The sequence below is a fragment of the Pleurodeles waltl genome, chromosome 7 (genome assembly GCF_031143425.1).
Source record: "Pleurodeles waltl isolate 20211129_DDA chromosome 7, aPleWal1.hap1.20221129, whole genome shotgun sequence".
NCBI classification, from domain to species: Eukaryota; Metazoa; Chordata; class Amphibia; order Caudata; family Salamandridae; genus Pleurodeles; species Pleurodeles waltl.
In genome coordinates this window covers 46708054-46716925 of record NC_090446.1, presented here as the reverse complement: position 1 = coordinate 46716925, position 8872 = coordinate 46708054, and positions in this window count along the sequence as shown.

The window sequence follows — 8872 nt, the reverse complement described above, 5'->3', positions numbered from 1 at the left end:
CGGACGCCACATTACCCCTGGCGGTCCCCAAAGTCTCTTTCAAGCACAAAGTACCTGGTTTAAAGTGGAAAATCTCCGCAAAGGGCCGCAGAAGAAGAGATACGTGGAAAAATGGTGTGTGCGTCGATTTCTCCCCTGCACACAAGGACTTGCGTCGTTATTTTTTCACGCGCCTCGTGTACCATCTAACATATGGCTTGATTAGTTGTCCTGAGAATGCGCGGTAGTACTCTGCTGGGAGTCCATCACTGACCGGCGCTTTATTGCCCGCTAGTTGTTGTAGTGCTAACTGAACCTCTGCCGCATCAATAGGTGCATCTAATTCACTTTGCTACGCCGTAGACTAATGAGTCAAAGGGAGTGCATCGAAAAATTCTGTCAGTTTTTGTGTGGATGAGGGGGGCGTGCTGCGTATAAGGTGCTAAAGTATAGTTGAAATGCATCATTTATTCCCGCTTGGGTATTGGTCACTATGCCTGAGCTTAATCTTATCGCTCCTATTGGTCTGTGTTGCTGTTCCCCCGCACTATCCATGCCAGCAGTTTACCTGAACGATCTCCCTCAGAGTGTGCCCTGGCTACATAGTGGCGATATTTGTATCTACACAGGCGCATGTTGACCTCGTTCATCTGCAATCGGAATGCCCGTAAGTTCTCTGGGGCCACAGCACCCAACACCATCCCCTTTTCCGCATCACGGAGCTCAGTCTCCGCCCTCCTCAACTCGTCCGTCAGTATGCGCCGTGTCCCTCCCACTGTCGACATACAGAGACCTCTGACTACCACCTTATGGGCATCCCACTCCAGAGCATGTGACAACGCTGTCCGATTATTGAGTTTGAAATACGTCCAAACATGTTCTGACAGCTCGTGATGGAATGGTGGGTCTAACAGTAAGCTTGGCTGCAGCAGTCAGGTGGGAATACTCGTCCTCATTGTACCCCATTGAGTGGTGCCTAGCAGCAGGCAGTGGTCCGATATTTTTTTAGCGAGATAGGAAGCCCCTGTGAAGTTGCTAACCAGTTCAGTCGAGCAGAGCAGTGGGTCTATACGGGTGTGAAGGTGATGAACTGGGGAAAAGAAGGAATATTCCCTTTCCAGGGGATATAGCGTGCTCCATATGTCCACTAGTCTGTGCTCTGAGATCCAGTTATGGAACACTTGGGAAGTTTTTCTACAGGGAGCACCGTCCAATGGGGGGTGAGACCTATCCTTGACTATATCAGGTACGCAGCTCCAGTCTCCGCCCCCATATATATTGCGAGGTAGGATCCTGAAACAACCGGGGAGTGAGCGACTGGAGAAATTCTCCCTGTTTTGTGTTGGGAGCGTATAGACCAGTTATAATAAGCGGTTTACCATACAGGGAACCCTCTAACTGTACATACCGGCCATCTGCATCCACTTTATGATGTTCTACTGTGTAGGGTACTTCTGGAGCAATCCATACTAACACTCTGTTAGCATATGCAGAAAATGAGGTGCCATAAGCTAGGCCCCGCCATTTATTCTTAAGGCTACGTAGTTCATCTATTGTTAAATGTGTTTCCTGTAGTATAGCAATATGTATTTTGTGTCTTTTAAGGTATGTATAGATCCTGCAGTGCTTATTGGGGCTAGCCATGCCTCGCACATTCCAGGTTATTATTTTATAGGTGGACATTCACATATGTACGAGAGGTTATGCAAATCCAGATACCCAGCCAGGGAAAGGGTCTTGAACTAAGTATTTCTGTTCCCCCCGCTCCTACCCCACCCCCGTCCCCATCCCAGGACCACACCATCTAACGTGAATGAAAAGGGATAGAAAAAGAGAGTGGAAATGAACTATGAGAAGACTTCGTAGGTGAAGCCCAACTTGTAACACTAAGGCACAAGTTGTATGGCTGTACGGCCTCACTTCCGGGTATGTTGCAACTACTAGACCAATTCGGAGATACATAAGGCCTGCAGGTAAATTGGTCCAGGTCTTGTCAGTTTCCGTTAGCGCCAACACCAGAGGAATTGCAATACAGTGCTCCGACACATGCATTACCATGGGCATACACAACCTTTAAATATCTAGGCATATAAATATACAATGGTGTCGCTGATCTCAGGGAGGGCAACCTGGGACGCACTCTCCGTTCAATTCGAGGATCTCTGCCTTTCTGGAGATCACTCCCGCTCTCGCCCATGGGCAGGGTAGCAATCGATACAATGATCATTCTGCCACGCATGCTCTATCACTTCGCAGCTCTACGGCTACTGATACCCCGTGATTTTTTCACATCACTAAATAGCCTCACAACGGACTTAATATGGGGAGGAGGCCGCCGGCAGGTGGCGTTAACAGCCACGCAGCTACCACTAGATTTTTTAGGTCTGGTCACCCCACATTATGAACTATACTATGCTGCATCGCAAATACAGTGGGCCTGGCGTAGGTTGCAAGACCCCCCGAATTCAGAGGTGAATATAGTGCACGCCATCCTAGGATGCACAGACTTATTGCAATGGTTGTTGGACTGTGGTAGTCCGGCCGGCCAGCACAATACTCTGATGCACATAGCTCATTGGTGTTGGTGCCGCTATATAATCGACGGGAATCGGACCCCCCATACTCACCCCAGATTGCACTACTATCCATCCCAGGGATCTCTAAATTGACTAGACAGCATAAGTTGCAACAGTGGCCCGAGAGGGGCATTCAAATGATTGGGGACATATTTTTAGAGGGTGGATGATGTCTTTTGCCGAACTTTCCTCGAGATATGACGTGGACAAGGGATGGTTTCTGACATATTATGCCCTACAACAATTCACGCTTCGGACTTGGCGATGTGAAGATGAGGAACCTCCAACATCGCCTACACTGCATGAACTGCTGTCCAGCCTGGGAGGGAATTGCAGTGTATCCCAGATATCTAATGTTTTATTAGGTAACCCAGAGGTAGCTCAACCCAAGGTGAAGGCAAGGTGGGACGGGGTTCTTCCAGCCCCGTTGGATCAACAAGAATGGGGCACGGCACTTGGCTTGGTGCGATCTGTGTCTCGCAATCCTAGATTCTGCTTCACTCAATTTAACTACTTGCACCAGACCTATCTGTCTCCGCACCGGCTACAACATATGTTTCCTCGGTCTCCTCAGGAATGTCCACGATGTGGGGACGCAGATGCAACCTTTTTTCATATGACGTGGGAATGTCCACCTTTGTTACATGCATGGCAAGACATAACTGCTCTGCTGAGCTGGTTGGGTGTCCGCTCTCTCCCACACCTGCTCCATGTTTATTGGGTATCCGAACGCAGCCGAAAGGAAAGAAACAAGTACAAAGATGCATCGAGTTGGAGTTTATATTATTTAAGCGCCTCATAGCATTGCAATGGAAAGCACTGGCTGTACCAGATAAGAGATATGGTGAAGTGGGCGAGGGCGGAGGCTCAAGGGTTACACTCACTCCGGGATAAAGGGATGCTGATCAAGGGCATAGATGAATGCATCGCTCGAAACTAAAGATGATACCCGCCCACCATGATCACATGGATAGTACCAACCGACATACACCCATATCTGAAATAGATTAGGATCTAACTAGACCCTGCGGCCTGGAGACATACGCCATGATCCTATCCTAATTCTTACGTCATTTGCAACATGCCACACAGTTCGTATAGCATAAACCAATGCACTTAGGATGACACACAGTGGACAAAAGGGACCAGACCAGGGGGGCTTTGATCATGATACACTGATGAAAGGTGGGACAAGAGCTGATTTCGCGATGTCTATTGGTCATGGGAGGCCTGTACTGGAGTTCCCCCCGCATGCCCCTGGCTGACCACCAAGTTAGGCACAGTGGAACATCAAGCTACTATTGCTAGAGAAATAACCTCTCCCCGCGTTGCTGATACTTTTTCTGGGCGCTCTCCTTTTGCCCTCCCCTCCCTCTTGCCTCTCTCCCCCCTCCGTCTCAGTCCCCTCACCATATAGCTTACCAATTAGGCTCACTTCCGCGAGATATCAGATGTTTTAGGGTTAGTTACCTTCTCTCTGAATACCTATTCGATTAGCTCACACCATTGTACAGTATAGCTCTTTCTTCTCTCTTCGTTCTTCTCTTTTTCTTCACTTTCTATTTGTCACAAAATTGGATTACGTATTATAAATAATGATAGGAGCAACGGCAAGTGCTCAGATGTATGTGATACTGTGTTTTCCACATTAATAAAGAGATTAAAAAAAAAAATCAAAGCCAATAGCTGCCAAAGATGAGACCCATTGGAGTTGTCAGTGCTTGTTTTTTTTCCTTTCGCTGAACTAACCATTTGCTGCACTAGGGGACAATGCCTTCATGTTATAGTCTTTCCGTTCCACCTGCGATTTGACAACTTACTAGCTATGCCCCTCGCCCCGGAACACACAGCAGCATTTTCTTGCTGTTTCCACCAACACATATGATCTGGGTCCTCAGGTGAATGCAGGGTAGTAGTGTATTAGCTGATCTGTTCGGAGTCCATCTCTCCATTATCCATGATTGTTACAGTGGCTGGTGGTGCTCTCACATGCTGAGGCTGTGACCTTGGTTGCATGTACTAATCTGCTGGTATCACACACACAATGCAAGTCAATTGTAGTCAACAGATGTCTGAACTGCTGTAGCACATTAGTTGTCTGAATATTGTGGCACGATATGGACTCTGCTCAAGGGCGTAACACAGGCCCCTGTGAAGGAGGCTGGCCTGGCTTATAGTGGGAACCAAGTGGTACTTACACCTTGTGCCAGGTACAGTTACTCCTTATTAGTAGAAAAGAGGTGTTTCTAGCAGCTTAGGTTGATAGAGGTAGCTATAGCAGAGCAGCTTAGGCTGAACTAGGAGACATGCAAAGCTCCTACTATACCACTTATATCATATAGCACAATATCATAAGAAAACACAATACTCAGAGTTACTAAAAATAAAGGTACTTTATTTTTATGACAATATGCCAAAAGTATCTCAGTGAGTACCCTCAGTTAGAAGGTAAGTAATATACACAAGTTATATGTACACAAACCCAAAACAGGTAAGTAATAGTAAGAAAAGTAATGCAAACAGTGTAGAATTACAATAGGATGCAATAGAATAGGCAAACATAGGTCTAGGAGCAACACAAACCATATACTCCAAAAGTGGAATGCGAATCACGAATGGACGCCAGACCTATGGGAGCTTGTAGAGGGTCGCTGGGACTGTAAGAAAACAGCCAGGGTGTCCAAGATACCCCACCCCATGACCCTGAAAAGTAGGAGTAAAGTACACCTACTACCCCAAAAGGACACAATAGTCGTGATAGGGGGATTCTGCAAGAACCACAAACACCAGCAAAGCACTGAAGACGGATTCCTGGACCTGAGGACCTGCAAGGCAAGGGGACCAAGTCTAAGAGTCGCGATAGTGTCCGGGGGGGGCAGGAGCCCAGGAAACCCCGGTTGAAGGTGCAAGGAAGCTGCCTCCGGATGGAAGAAGCTTGGAATTCTGCAACAACTAAGTGGACTAGGAACTTCTCCTTTGGATGGAAGATGCCCTACATCGTGCTGAAGGTTGCAGGAGTGTTCCCATGCAGAAATACCGCAAACAAGCCTTGCTAGCTGCAAGGGTCGCAGTAGAGGTTTTTTGGGTGCTGCTGAGGACCAGGAAGGACCAGGATGTCGCCACTTGGAGGAGGAGACAGAGGGGGCGCTCAGCAACTCAGAGAGCCCCCACAGAAGCAGGCAGCACCTGCAGAAGTACCAGAGCAGGCACTTAGAGGATTTGTGAACTGGAGTCCACGCAGAGTCACAAAGGAGGGTCCCACGACGTTGGATTTCAACTCAGCGAGTTGAGCAATGCAGGACAGAGTGCTGGGGACCCAGGCTAGGTTGTGCACATAGGAATCCTTGGAAAAAAATACAGAAGCCAAAGCAGCTGCAGATCACGCAGTACACAGTTTTGCAGTTTAGCGTGGGGAGGCAAGGACTTACCTCCACCAAACTTGGACTGAAGGATCACTGGACTGTGGGGGTCACTTGGATATAGCTCCTGTGTTCCAGGGACCACGCTCTTCAAGATGAGAGGGGACCCAGAGGACTGGTGATGCAGAAGTTTGGTGCCTGCGTTAGCAGGGGGAAGACTCCGTCAACCCACGGGAGATTTCTTTGGGATTTCCAGTGCAGGGTGAAGGCAGACAGCCCTCAGAGCATGCACCACCAGGAAGCAGTCGAGAAAGCCGGCAGGATTAGATGCTACAATGTTGCTGGTAGTCATCTTGCTACTTTGTTGCGGTTTTGCAGGCGTCCTGAAGCAGTCAGTGGTCGATCCTTGGCAGAAGTCGAAGAGGGAAGTGCAGAGGAACACTGGTGAGCTCTTGCATTCGTTATCTGAAGAATACCCCAGAGGAGAGACCCTAAATAGCCAGAAAAGGAAGTTGGGCTACCAAGAAAGGAGGATTGGATACCAAAAAAGGTAAGAGCCTATCAGAGGGGGTCTCTGATGTCACCTGTTGGCACTGGCCACTCAGAGCAGTCCAGTGTGCCCCCAACACCTCTGAATCCAAGATGGCAGAGGTCTGGGACACACTGGAGGAGCTCTGGGCACCTCCCCTGGGAGGTACTGGTCAGGGGAGTGGTCACTCCCCTTTCCTTTGTCCAGTTTCACGCCAGAGCAGAGCGGGGTGATCCCTGAACCGGTGTAGACTGGCTTATGCAGAGATGGGCAGCATCTGTGCCCATCAAAGAATTTCCAGAGGCTGGGGGAGGCTACTCCTCCCCAGCCCTTCACACCTATTTCCAAAGGGAGAGGGTGTAACACCCTCTCTCTGAGGAAATCCTTTGTTCTGCCTTCCTGGGACTGGGCTGCCCAGACCCCAGGGGGACAGAAACCTGTCTGAGGGGTTGGCAGCAGCTGCAGTGCAAACCCTGAAAAGGCAGTTTGGCAGTACCCGGGTTCTGTGCTAGAGACCCGGGGGATCATGGAATTGTCCCCCCAATACCAGAATGGTATTGGGGTGACAATTACATGTTCTTAGACATGTTACATGGCCATGTTCGGAGTTACCATTGTGACGCTACACATAGGTAGTGACCTATGTGTACTGCACGCGTGTAATGGTGTCCCCGCACTCACAAAGTCCGGGGAATTTGCCCTGGAAAATGTGGGGGCACCTTGGCTAGTGGCAGGGTGCCCATACACTAAGTAACTTGGCACCTAACCTTCACCAAGTGAGGGTTAGACATATAAGTGACTTATAAGTTACTTATGTGCAGTGAAAATAGCTGTGCAATAACGTGGACGTTATTTCACTCAGGCTGCAGTGGCAGTCCTGTGTAAGAATTGTCTGAGCTCCCTATGGGTGGCAAAAGAAATGCTGCAGCCCATAGGGATCTCCTGGAACCCCAATACCCTGGGTACCTAGGTACCATATACAAGTGAATTATAAGGGTGTTCCAGTGTGCCAATGTGAATTGGTAAAATTAGTCACTAGCCTGCAGTGACAATTTAAAAAGCAGAGAGAGCATAAACACTGAGGTTCTGGTTAGCAGAGCCTCAGTGATGCAGTTAGGCACCACACAGAGGACACATATAGACCACAAACCTATGAGCACTGGGGTCCTGGCTAGCAGGATCCCAGTGACACATAACAAACACACTGACAACATAGGGTTTTCACTATGAGCACTGGGCCCTGGCAAGCAGGATCCCAGTGAAACAGTGAAAACACCCTGACATATACTCACAAACAGGCCAAAAGTGGGGGTAACAAGGCTAGAAAAAGGCTACCTTCCTACACCCTGCAACCCCTGAGACCCTTCAGGGCCCCCCAAATCCTTCAGAATAACCCCATTCCAGCCAAGGCCAAAGAGTATCTGTGAGATATAGGAGACGCAGGGGGCTCTCTTCACATTCTGTAGGAGTTGCCCAATCATTTTACATTTCTGCCACTGATTCTGCCAGTTACGTTTCAAGCCTCTACGTGAGGTGGCATTTTTAGGTCTCGCTAGGCAGCGTATGCGCTTGAAGATATCTGTTGTTTTCAATCTGTGGGCTTCAGCACGCCCAAAGGCTTACTATTTGCTTGTCTTTTTTGGGTTGAGTGCCCAAGCGCTCTGTCCCACCAGTAATATCTCTGTGGACTTTTAACCAAGCCCATGTCACGCCCATCACTTTGGTTGGTTGAGGGCTTGCCTTTTCAAATTGCTTGATTTCATTAGCGAAAGGCATGCTTACGTCATGCCTTTTCCAGGGTTTTAGCCCTCCACGAGTGCACCGGCCAACTACTGAAAACATGCGAGGCTCTGTGTTTTCACCATGGTTTCTGGGATACTTTTTATTTACTATACAGCACGATCTGATTGTGCTAGTTTTTACAAAAATATTTTTGTGAAAATGTCCCCGTCCCCATCCACACCCCGCCCTCCCCTTGAGATTTGCGGCGCCCACCACTGCACATATGCATTTGGTATTGAAGGTTCAAAAAATGCGGTTTGCGTGGCAAGAGTAAATTAAAACACAACAGCTTGCGGAGGTGGCACCACGTTTAATCTCTCATTTCGAAAAATACAAGGGCATTGATTTAATATGCTCAATCAGGAAAACAATATTTGTGTGCGCGATACGAGTATGATTTGTGTACTGAAACTGAACAAATAAAAGCTATCAAGGGCGTACAAATAGAGGACTCCTGAGTGAGGCTGGGTTCTGGACAGATGCCTATCCCCTTCGAAGCAACAAAAGACTTTCGCTTTTTGTTTCCCCCACCCGTGGTGGCTGCCATGGCCATTTAAGAGAGAGGAGGAAGGCGAGAGATAATGGCAGATGCACAGCCCTCAAAGGCTGAGGCGGGTTCCCCTGCAGTGCCGAGACAGAAAGTCCCA